The 11,903-nt window shown below is 41.4% G+C and overlaps 1 long non-coding RNA gene across 1 annotated transcript; it reads left to right on the forward strand.

Annotated features, from left to right (window-relative positions):
- Positions 1-6,350: 6,350 nt before the first annotated feature.
- LOC122000510 lies at positions 6,351-7,258 on the forward strand. The gene is made up of 3 exons (XR_006117153.1): positions 6,351-6,558; positions 6,640-6,730; positions 7,196-7,258. It is a non-coding gene; the product is annotated as an uncharacterized LOC122000510 (long non-coding RNA).
- Positions 7,259-11,903: the final 4,645 nt, after the last annotated feature.

Below are 11,903 nucleotides of genomic sequence, written 5' to 3' on the forward strand. Positions count from 1 at the left end.
CAGTTTTGGAGATGAATCTGGACAAAGCAGTTATCCGACCGGTCAACCGTTGCACTTCCCTTGTGTTTCTGGGAGGAAGCATGTCTTGCAGAGCTTTCACCTTGTTGGGATTTGCTTCGATCCCCCGCTCGGTCACTATATACCCCAAGAAACGCCCTCCTTTAGCTCCGAACAGGCATTTCTGGGGATTTAGCTTGACTCCATATTTGCGCAGTGTTCGGAAGGTTTCTTCCATATCCTTGAAAAGATCGGCCGCTCGGACGGATTTGATAAGAATGTCGCCCACGTAAACTTCCAGTTCCGCCCGATCTGCTCCTTGAATACCTTGTTCATCAAGCGATAGTGGCCCGCATTCTTCAATCCGAACGGCATCACATTGTAGCAATATGTGTCGCCGTTACGAAGCTCACCTTTTCTTGATCTTCGCGGGCGAGCGGTACAGTGATAGCCCTGGTAGGCGTCGAGCATGCTAATTAACTCACAGCCGGGAGTCCACCAACTGATCTATCCGGGGAGGATAAAAATCTTTGGGACATGCTTTGTTTAAGTCCCGAAGTCAATGCAACTCGCCACTTGCCGCCGGCTTGAGACCAATACCACGTTATTAGCCACCGAACCGTGACTGATGTGGCCTCCGAAGTTTCTCTACTCCGCCGGATTATGGCATTCGCTCGCGCTAAAATCTCTTTTTACGCCGAGGTCAGTCGGACATGCAACTCATGTTGTGCTAGGCTAGGCGAAATTCCAGGTAGTGTCGACCAAACAAAGACATCATGATTTTGCCGGAGGCATTGGATCAGCTTCTTCTTCTGCTTTTCCTCTAGATCCGAGGCGATGAAAGTGGTGGCCTCCGATCGGGTCGGATGGATCTGAACTTTCTCCTTTTCATCATAAATTAAAGCAGGAGGTTTCTCGGTTATGGCGTACCTCGATTCGGGGACCTTCCGAGCGGAAGAAGCTTCTCTCGGATCATCTCTATATAGCAACGCCGAGCGGCTAGTTGATCTCCCCGCATTTCCAACCTTGTCCTCCACGGAAATTTTATCTTCGGTGGAAGGTTGAGACAACCGCTCGGAATTGAGCGCCGGCCGCCCCAAAATGACGTTGTAGGATGAGGGAGAGTCAACCACCACGAAGTTTGTTGTCTGGTCCTCCTGAGTCTTCTCCCAGCGAGGTGGCCAACCGGATTTGTCCGACCGCAACTTCATTGCCCGAAACCCGTAGAGCGGGTCGCCATTGAAGCTCGATCAATTTGCGGTGATCGAACGCCTTCTTGAATAGTATGTTGACCGAGCTCCTGTGTCAACAAATATGCGTGAATGGTGTAATTTGCTATTACCGCTTTAATGAGCAGCGCGTCGGTACTTCTACTCCTTCCAAGTCTCCGGCCCGAAAGTGATTTCGGTCCACTTGCCCGCTCTTGGCTACAACCGACCGTATGGATCTGCCGGACGGCCGCCTTTCTTGCTCGGTTGGAGTCTCCTCCGGTCGGCCCACCAGCAATAACGTTGATTTCGCCCCGGAAGTTTCTGTTTTCTTCCTCCCGAGTGGATGGTCGGGACCGCCTCGGACGTCCGCGACTTTCCTGCCTTGGGGATCTGCGCCGATCGGACGATGGTGATGTCGCCTCTATGCGGGTCCGGTCCGGCTTCCGGGTCCTTTGCCTCGTGTTGAGGGAGGAGACCGTCGTTCGGTTCTCCGGGAACAGGATTGGACACAAAGGGAAGGCTTCGGCAATCCCTCGTGTTGTGCGTATCCGTTTGGTGGAATTTGCAGAACATTGGGGTCCACCTCTTCTTTGGCTTGGGCCGAGCGGCAGCCACTTCTTGCACGTGCGATCTGGTGTGGGAGATCGAATTGCTTCACCCTTGGTCCTCTAGGTGGTTGCTGAGCGGAGTGCTGCTTCCGCTCGGCATGAACAAGTGCACGTTCGGTTGGAGCTTCTTTCGAGCGGCTTGCGCTTCTTCCACGCTTATGTATTCGTGGCCCGATGTAGCATGTGATCATAGTCTCGGGCGGCTTTCGAATGCCTGAAGAAGTCCCCATCAACAAGGCCTTGTGTGAAGGCGTTCATCATCGTTTCCGATGTTGGGATGTCCATCGCCACTTGGTTGAATCGCTGGATGTAAGCGATTCTTTTGGTTCTTGCTTGATGGCGAACAAGCTAACGCTTGTTTTCTGATAACGCCTACTGCTGGCGAAGTGGTGGAGGAAGGCCGTTCGGAAGTCCTGAAGCTTGTGATGGATCCGTCCGCCAACCACTGGGCCGATCCCGAGAGCGTGGTAAGGAAGACTCGGCACTTCACATGTATTGGTGGAGCGTGGCGGTATTATCAAACTTACCCAAATGATCATCCGGTCCGTTGTTCCATTATACTCGCCGATCGTAGGGGGCACATAGTGCTTGGGCAGGATCTCGCAATGGCTTCCAAAATTGGCGGTTGGTCCGCCGGAGATGAGTCCGTCCGGGAGCTTTCCTTCCCGTCATCCCGCCTTGGCATTTCATCCGAGGAAGATCCTATATCTCTTGGTGGCGTGGCTCGGTGCGAAATAAGGCCCGTGGAATGCGACGGTGGTCGGAGGTGCCCCGCCCCGACGCGGACGTTGCTTGTTGCTCCGCCTGGATGCTTTTTGCTTTGCTCCACGAGTTTGGCGGCCCTTATCTCGACGCAGCGCCGAGTTCCTCCTTGAGAGCGCCACCAGGCCGTCCGCCCACCGCCCATTGTCTCGCCGGATGCGTGAGCGTTCCCACGACGGCGCCAATTTGATCCTGTCCGAACCGAAGTCAACAGACGCTGGACGCTCCAAGGCTCGCTGATGTAGGTCTCCAACTAGTGTCGAGATGCTCCGGCTATCCTGCACGGAAGTCGAGCCGGAAAGGGATTCCCACGACCCTCCGACGCTCAAGTCACGTAAATCACGATGAACAAGGTGGCTCCAAGTCTCGTGAGTACATACCACCTCCTTTGTCGATGAAACCCGAGGTTCTTTATATAGAGCTGTGAAAGGTTTGGGCACGCGTACCAAGGTGCATAAGTGTCCCCTGTCCTATCCTAGGTATGCGGCTGTCAGAAAGCATACCCGTCCTTTCCTAGGTACGCGGCTGTCAGGAAGTTTACCTGACCCATATCGCCAGAGCATGCCCTCGATGGGACAGCAGAATCCCCTGTCACAAGATTTGGAGCATGACACACACGTGAAACCTACAGGTTGTCGGAGAAAGAAATCCTCTGGCCCTTTCCTTTGCTCCAAACTTGTAGTCCGAGCGGAAAGATACCTAAACATCCGACCGGACATCCGCAGTGGTTTACTTGTGCTTTGTGGAGACTAACAAACAGGGGTGCTTTATGACTGTGATCGGTCAAAAGGTCAGCTCGGTCCATGACCTTTTTAACTGAGCGTCGGAACCCCGATTTGACAGGGTGCCTACCAACTATAAGTGCAAACCGGCCGGACCCTTCCGGGTACTCGATTCCATCGGCCGGCCGGCAGTCCAGTCGGACCGGCCATCTATGGCCGTCCGTCCGGTCGGACCACACTCTCCTCTGGGTGGGCGGCTGTTCCGGTGACTTCCACTTGGCGTTGACTTTGCCAGAGAAGGGGGGGGCCCGCTCTTACTACCGGATCATTTGTAATGTTTTACCTAACAATATTTTATGTAGATTAGAAAAGTACAAGAATGCATATGAGCTGTGGACCCAGTTGATCAAGCTTCACGAGATGCCGATGAAGCTAGAAGATCAAGTTAAAGTCGAATCCGGACTCGAGTCAGATCCAACGGAGAAGCCTGCTGAATTAGGGGTTGCGCTCAAGGTTAGTAATATTTACAAAAACACCCTTGCTAGTAGTAGTTTAAAATATGCGCCTGTTAATTTGGATATGTCTGAAAGTATATGTGAAAATAGTGTACATGACAATACTTGCAAAAATACCTCTAGGATATTTTCTGATAAAACAAATATAATTACTTTAGAAAATATAGAAAATCTAAAAATAATTAATAAATCTAAAAATTTGAATTTAAACCTAAACAAATTTGAAAATTCAAACAAAAAAGATGACAAGGTCAATATTGATCTAGATAAAATTAATAAATTATTTAATCTAGACAATATTAATCTAGAAAATGCTATCCAAAACCAAGATAATTTAATTAATAAGAAATTAAACTTTAAAGATAAAACTAATCTAATAAATTCAATTAACCATATCAATTTAAAAGGCAAAGAAAATATAAGGATAAAATCAAACACTTTGATAAAATCAAAACGGAATTTAACAAACTTAAAATTAAATGTTAAAGATAACATATTAAACAAAAATAATCTAGAAATCTCAAAATTAACAATTAATAAAAAGCTAAAAGATAAACCGTTAAGAAAATATAATTCAAACAGTTTAGTTAATTCAAATTTAAAAATAAATAAAAACTTAAACTTTAAAAATAAGCTATTAAAGAAAGATAATTCGATTAACCCAATAAAATTGAAATTGAAAGAACATTCAAATATTAAATACACTCTCTTAAAGAAAGATAATTTGACCAATTTAATTAATTCAAAATTAAAAACTTAAATTTAAATTACAAATTAAACATTACAACTTAACTAAAACCAACTCTAATTATACAAAATTCTTAAATTAAAGACCAATGATTTAGGGGGAGGCTCCAGAATAGCTGGCACCTCCAAAACTAACTTACCCGACAGGGTAATCCAAACAAACTAACCCGGCAGGGTAATTAGGATTAGTTAAAAAGAGACCAAGTTTAACTTGAATCATGGTACTGGTGAAGTTTTTGGATGATAGTACGTTAGGGAAGCTTGGGCATCGCATGTCTAGAAAGATATGACTTCGATCTGGTGCATTTGGCCAAGTGGAACTGACCGAAGCTACCCTTAAATGGATACTAACTAGTTAGACCAAGGTTTAATACTAAGCTCCGTGGATAGGACTATTCGGAAAACCTCGAAAGGTTGGCTACTTCTAATGACGTCCAAGTGACTCACCAAGCTTAGAAGTTTATCCGAAGAATGCCTATTTGTTGAGACCAAAGCTAAACCTGAATCTAACAAAAGTTAAACCAAACTCTGTAATTAAATCTAATTCATCTCACAAAATTATAGGATTCCCTGATTGATAATCTAGATCGGGTGAGATTAATAAGGATCAAATTAATTTTCATATTAAATTAAAATTAATTAAAATTAAATTCCGAATTTCAAATTAAATTAAAATTAATTTAAAAAAAAATCTTTTAAAAATCATTTTAAAAACTTTAAAAAATTCTTTTAAAAATTATTTTAAAAACTCTTTTAAAAATCATTTTAATAACTTTAAAAAATTCTTTTAAAAATTATTTTAAAAACTCTTTTACAAATCATTTTGAAAACTTTAAAAAATTCTTTTAAAACATTTTAAAAATTATTTTAAAAAACTCTTTTAAAAATCATTTTAAAAACTTTAAAAAATTCTTTTAAAACATTTTAAAAATTATTTTAAAAACTGTGAGAAATCGGAAAAAATATATATATATATATAAATAATAATAAATAAATAATAAGGTTATTTGGGAAATAGTCTTATAGAATTTTTCCGAAATTTTTGGAAATTTTCTGGGAATCTTTCGGAGCTCGTACGGAAGGTTTTGAGGGGATCGATCGGCGGGTTCGGACAAAGCCTGTTTGGGATACCCGTTTAAGTGAGGAAATATTTTTAATTATAAATCCTTTTCTTTTCCTTTTATTCCCTTCCCAAAACGCCGTTTCCCCCCCAAACCCAACACCGATCACCCGAGCCTTCTTCATCGATCTCCCCGACTCCTCTCGCTGTCTCTCTCTCGCGGACGGACCTGTAGCGATCGTCGACATCGCCGGAGGAGCTCGTCGCCGGAGCTTGCTGGAGCACGACGGAACCGGTGGACTCCGGGTCTTCTTCGACCGAGGGGTCTCGGATTCGGGAGTTTCTTGTGCCGATCGTCGCCAGCACAGATCGGTCTTGGAGCGAGGAGGAGGGAAACTTGTCGAGCCTTCGGTCTCCTTCATTCTCCGATTTCTTTCTTCCTCAGCCGATTCTGTCGACTTTTCTTCTCCGATCGACGCCATTGGATCGGGCCGATCCACCGATAGCCGGCGTGAAGGGGCAATTAGGGTTTCAAGGGTAAGTAATCCGAACCTTATTCCCTCTATTTCTTGGATTTGTGCCTTAGCTTAGAGTTTCTTCCCTGATTCGGCTCTCTTTCTCTCTATTGGTCGGTGATCCTAGGTCAGATCTTGGATCCCTTCTTCGTGGTTGCTGATTAAGGCCGCGGTCGAGTGGGATGAATTTCCAGCAGGGGGGGGGGTCTTGCTGTGGTGTTCTGCAATCCGGCAACGTCTCCTTCCGGCAGCCACCAGCTATGATTGAGGAGGAACAGAGAGTGAATTGTTGATCTCCTCTCTTGATCCGATCCGTGAGGTGAGTTTTGTTTACTGTGAGGTTTTGGTTGTGAATTAGGGTTCCGATCTCTTCTCTGTTCGTTAGCAAGAACAAGATCGAGCCCTAATCGGGATATTGGAGGTAAGGGGTGGTTTTTGTCATAAATTTGGGTTCCGATCCTTCTTCTGGTATTGATTCGAGTGGTTTTGTTTTTGAGAACAGAGGTTTTTGTGGTGATTCCGGCCACCACAGCTGGATTGGACTGATTCCTCCACTAGAGTTGTGATCATCTCCGGTGATAGAAGAAGCAGAGGTAAGGAGATCGATTGGTTATTGTGTTGTTCACATATTCTTAGTGAATTCTCACTGTTCTGTTCTCTTGATCGGTCTATGGTTGTAGTGGGTGTTATCTAGTGGATTTTTGTGTATTCCTTAATTTAGATCAATGTTGGAATCAACAAAGGTTGTAAGTTGTTTGGTTCAGTTGTTGAAGATGTTGGGCGTACTGTTTTGCTAGGAATGTTGTGGGTTGCTAATCGGGATTGGTTAACAGTGATGTGAAAGTTGTTATGCTGGTTAATTGGAGGTTGTAGATGTAGATAAACCTAAATCTGAAGTCAGGATCATGATGTTGAGATTAGTTTCTTATTGGAAGGTAATGGGAAGGAGTAGAAATCATGGTTAGCTATTACTCTAGAATTGGCTATTTATTTATAGGTGATTCATTTATGTGTAGTGTATGTAAATGTATATTACATAAACTGTATGTGTGACACAGGACCTTGATCTGGACGAGTTGCGTGACGTGGTGGTTCTGTTGATTTCGGGATATATCGAGGCGGGTATTTCTTCCTTAATTTCTATTTAGTTCCTTGAACTTTAAAGCATGGTTATATTTGGATAATTAGGTTGCATTCCTTAAATCTGATTATTTGTTGCCTTCCTGCTTGTCACTTTTGCTTGATCTTTGATATGATCTGGGTTGACTCGTTACAGTCTCTATTCTTATTATCTGTGACTCTATTGTATGTACACATGTAGAGTGTTGTAGGGATGACTGTATTGGATATTTGTAGTCTATACCTGTCTAGGTGGTGATTGGTACGTGTTATGGGTTTTTACATGATTGACATTCCATTTGCATAGTGGTATGTGTAGCTACGTCGGTTGTGGTTATTGGAGGTGTTTATGAGGTGTGAGGTTGTTGCATGGATGATGATTATATATATATATATCATGTTCATCATTCATTGCATCTAATGACCGTTGTCTCCCTTGTGGTTGAGAGAGTCATCAGTTAGTTTGGTTTAGCGCGCACACTCGGCCACTCATGGGTAGTGGTAGCTGGAGCAGTTGCCACTTGTCCTATTGTGCCACCCGGTCACGAGGTTTAGTGAGATCCGGCGTTGTGAGCAGTCAGGGACCCTGATGCTATGTAGTTAGATAGCTACTAGCGGACTGTCCGCCTCGACCACTCTATTGTGGGCTGGAGGGTAGTACAGTCGTCACAGACCCAAGCCTCTCGGCCATACAGGGGTCGTGGTGTCTAGAGAGGTGGCGGGGGTGACCATGGAGCATGCATGCACTTTTGCATATGATGCACGGTGCATCTGTGGGGATATTTTTGCATACATGCTTACTAGATATTAGTCGCATGTGATTGTGTATTGTTGCATTTGTTTGAGCTATGTATGCTGCATATGGATGTCATGCCGCATACATGTCATTTACTTTACATATATTTGCAGTCGTATATGTATTGCACAGGTGTTGTTGACTCGGTGAGTTTACGGATCATGGTATCATGGTATTGATTCTTTTCGGGTATGTACATTTATGTTATGTGCATTTATTATGTCAGGTTCATTCATATACCATTGTTGTATTAGATATAGTTAGATGTACTATACCGTTGACAGCATGATTCTATTCTTTACTTAGGAGACTGTATTCTTTGATTTCTATCTCATTATGTAGACCATGCTTTATCCTCTCTGTACCCGCTGAGTTCCCTGTACTCACCACCCCGTCTATATTATGTTGGTTTCAGGCAGTAGGTAGATGATATGGAGATGCTTGGAGTATTTGCTGGCCGGTCCCCTGTCCCACGTCATATCCGAGGACCTTTATCGGTTTTGTTTCTCTTTTCCTACACTTCGTATTTGTTGGGTTTAGAGTTGTGAGAACGAATTGTGTTTTTGATATGTGTATCATGGACTTGCATCTGTGATGTGTTTCGTGGACTTTTGTATTTGTGGGTTTCCTCTTCGCCTTTCCGTTGTATTTTGATATGGCCGTGTGGGCTACATATTAGTCGTATGCTTGTTTTCATTTCTTTTATCCAGCCGTGTAGGCTGTGGATTTTAACTGCGTGGTTGTGTTTCTTTTGTGCACATATATTCCAGCCGCTTGTGGCTGATGTATTTTGCTTGTATGTAAGGTTCAGATTGTCACCGATATAGGGGAGATGCTGCCGAAATTTTTCGGTAGAGACTCACCGGGGCGTGACAAAAACTCTTTTAAAAATCATTTTAAAAACTTTAAAAAAATTCTTTTAAAAATTATTTTAAAAACTCTTTTAAAAATCATTTTAAAAACTTAAAAAAATTCTTTTAAAACATTTTAAAAATTATTTTAAAAACTCTTTTAAAAATCATTTTAAAAACTTTAAAAAAATTCTTTAAAAAATTCTTTTAAAACATTTTAAAAAATTATTTTAAAAACTATTTTAAAAATCATTTTAAAAACTTTAAAAAATTCTTTTAAAAATTATTTTAAAAAACTCTTTTAAAAATCATTTTTAAAACTTTAAAAAATTCTTTTAAAACATTTTAAAAATTATTTTAATAACTCTTTTAAAAATCATTTTAAAAACTTTAAAAAATTCTTTTAAAATTTATTTTAAAAACTCTTTTAAAAATCATTTTAAAAACTTTAAAAAATTCTTTTAAAACATTTTAAAAATTATTTTAAAAAATCTTTTAAAAATCATTTTAAAAACTTTAAAAAATTCTTTTAAAAATTATTTTAAAAACTCTTTTAAAAATCATTTTAATAACTTTAAAAAATTCTTTTAAAAATTATTTTAAAAACTCTTTTAAAAATCATTTTGAAAACTTTAAAAAATTCTTTTAAAACATTTTAAAAATTATTTTAAAAAACTATTTTAAACTCATTTTAAAAACTTTAAAAAAAAAATCTTTTAAAAATTATTAAAAAAAAACTCTTTTAAAAATCATTTTAAAAACTTAAAAAAAATTCTTTTAAAAATTCTTTTAAAACATTTTAAAAATTATTTTAAAAAACTATTTTAAACTCATTTTAAAAACTTTAAAAAATTCTTTTAAAAGTTATTTTAAAAACTCTTTTAAAAATCATTTTAATAACGTTAAAAAATTCAGTTTCAAAATATTTAATTCAAAATTTTAATTTCAAAATCTTAAAACTTAACTCCAAAACCTAAAACTCTAACACAAAAAAAAAAAATAAATAAATAATAAATAAAAAAAAAAATAATGCAATCAAAAACCAGGGGCGGGCGCCCCCTGGTATTCCCCTCCGGGGCGCCCGGATGGGGATCCGGGCGCCCCGCCCTAAATCAACCCCGGGCGCCTGGAAGGGATCCGGGCGCCCGGAGTCCCCTATAAATAAGGGGCAGCAGGCGCCCCCAATCTTTGCACCACTCACTCTCACTTTTGCCAAGGTTCACTTCGAACCTCAGCGCGAAAGTACTTTTAACTAAAATTTTCTTACGGTGAAGACGCTGTCGCGATTCAACCGAGGTCGTCAGATCTATATTTATCGATGGCTCCTCGGTAAAACTTCTTCCCCTATCTGAAATTTTATTTGAAATTATTTTTGCAAACTTTCTTAGAATATTTTTTTTAACAGTAAGAAACGAACAAATACTGGTGCTGGACCCTCCAATGCTAGTACAGACCCTAGGTTTTCCACAGACGAACTTAGGATTAAGTTTGAGTCTACTATTTATAAGGCCATTAGGACTACCTGCATAGATAGATCGTTCTTTCTAAGGTCATGTCCCTCCGCTTTAGAGGTTATAGGCCACTATAACTTAAGGAACCTTGTCAAATGTACTAGTCCAATAAACATAAGTCTGTGTGCCGAATTTTGCAATAACCTAGTGAGAGTGGACGATCTCACATATACCACTAGGGCAGCAGACATTGATATCACATTTTCCCCTACGACCATCCGAGAGTTCTTAGAGTTGCGTCCATCTACCTGTTCCTTTTTGTGCTATCCTCCGAGGGATCTACCATTCGGAGATCCCTACTCACATATTACTCTCGATACGATTTACTCGTATTTTTTTTGGGGGAGAGAGAGATCCCACTGTGACACAGTTTAGGTCAGTAGAACTTCGGGTCCAGGACTACGCTCTTTATAGGGTTGTAGTCCTTTGCATTTTACCACTGACTACTCGGGACATCGCTGTGATGCGCCCATTCCATTCGTTCTTACTTTATGCCCTGATTCATAGGTTAGACATTGACATCAGCCTACATATCTTCTCCACCATCATCTATTCAGCTGGATTTGTGACTGACAGTCGAGTCCATATACCATTTGGTTACATTCTGACAGCCTATATGTCCTCGTTGCACATTGATGTCACTAGGGGAGACGTTGCCCATATGACTGAGTTCGATGTTATAGCCGCTCGGAACTTTTCCCTAGCCGGCATCCATATAGATAGAGATGACGAGACTATGTCTTGGCGGAGGGGGGCACAACACCAGCCCGATCCAGACGCACAGGTGGACGAGTTCATGCTCGCACTATTTCCAGAGGAAGCCGCACCGGCTCCACCACCACCCCCAGCTCGAGCACCACGACACGCTCCCCGCACTCTAGCCGACCGTATGACCGGACTAGAGAGAGCTATGGCGAGTCTCTAGCAGGAGAACTCTGATTTTCATCGGGACATACGGCGAGAGGTTGCCGAGTTACGGGCTGCCGGAGACACCCGACACACTGAGCTGATGGCACTTCTTCGATCCTTGGGATCTGGACCACCCCCTTCATCATCTTAGTAGCTTTAGTGATGACCTACTTCTGTAGCTACACTACTTGTAAAATATTTTGAATTTATCTAGTGATATTTCAGACCTACGTTGATTATGTTCTATCTCGGTAGACTATAATTGTTTCTAAAAACTAGTTTTTTAACTTATAACTTAAAACTGTATGTTTTCAAAAACTTACCATTTTTAGATTTTCAAAAACAGTTTTGGCCTTAGACTAGTTTTGAATCCTTAGAAAGCATGTACCCATAGGACTAGTTTTTGAGCATCTCACCAACACCCTAGGTTTACCTTGCTTGTGTTTGACAAACATAGAAAGGGGTGAGATGCATAGGCCAACTGTCTGGACTTAAGATGCTTATTTCAGTGCATCAACATAAGTCTGGACGTTAAATACAACTCAGATATTAATCAGATTAAAGTTAATCAGTCAAGTCA

This window comes from Zingiber officinale, chromosome 7A (assembly GCF_018446385.1).
Source record: "Zingiber officinale cultivar Zhangliang chromosome 7A, Zo_v1.1, whole genome shotgun sequence".
Taxonomy (NCBI): Eukaryota; Viridiplantae; Streptophyta; class Magnoliopsida; order Zingiberales; family Zingiberaceae; genus Zingiber; species Zingiber officinale.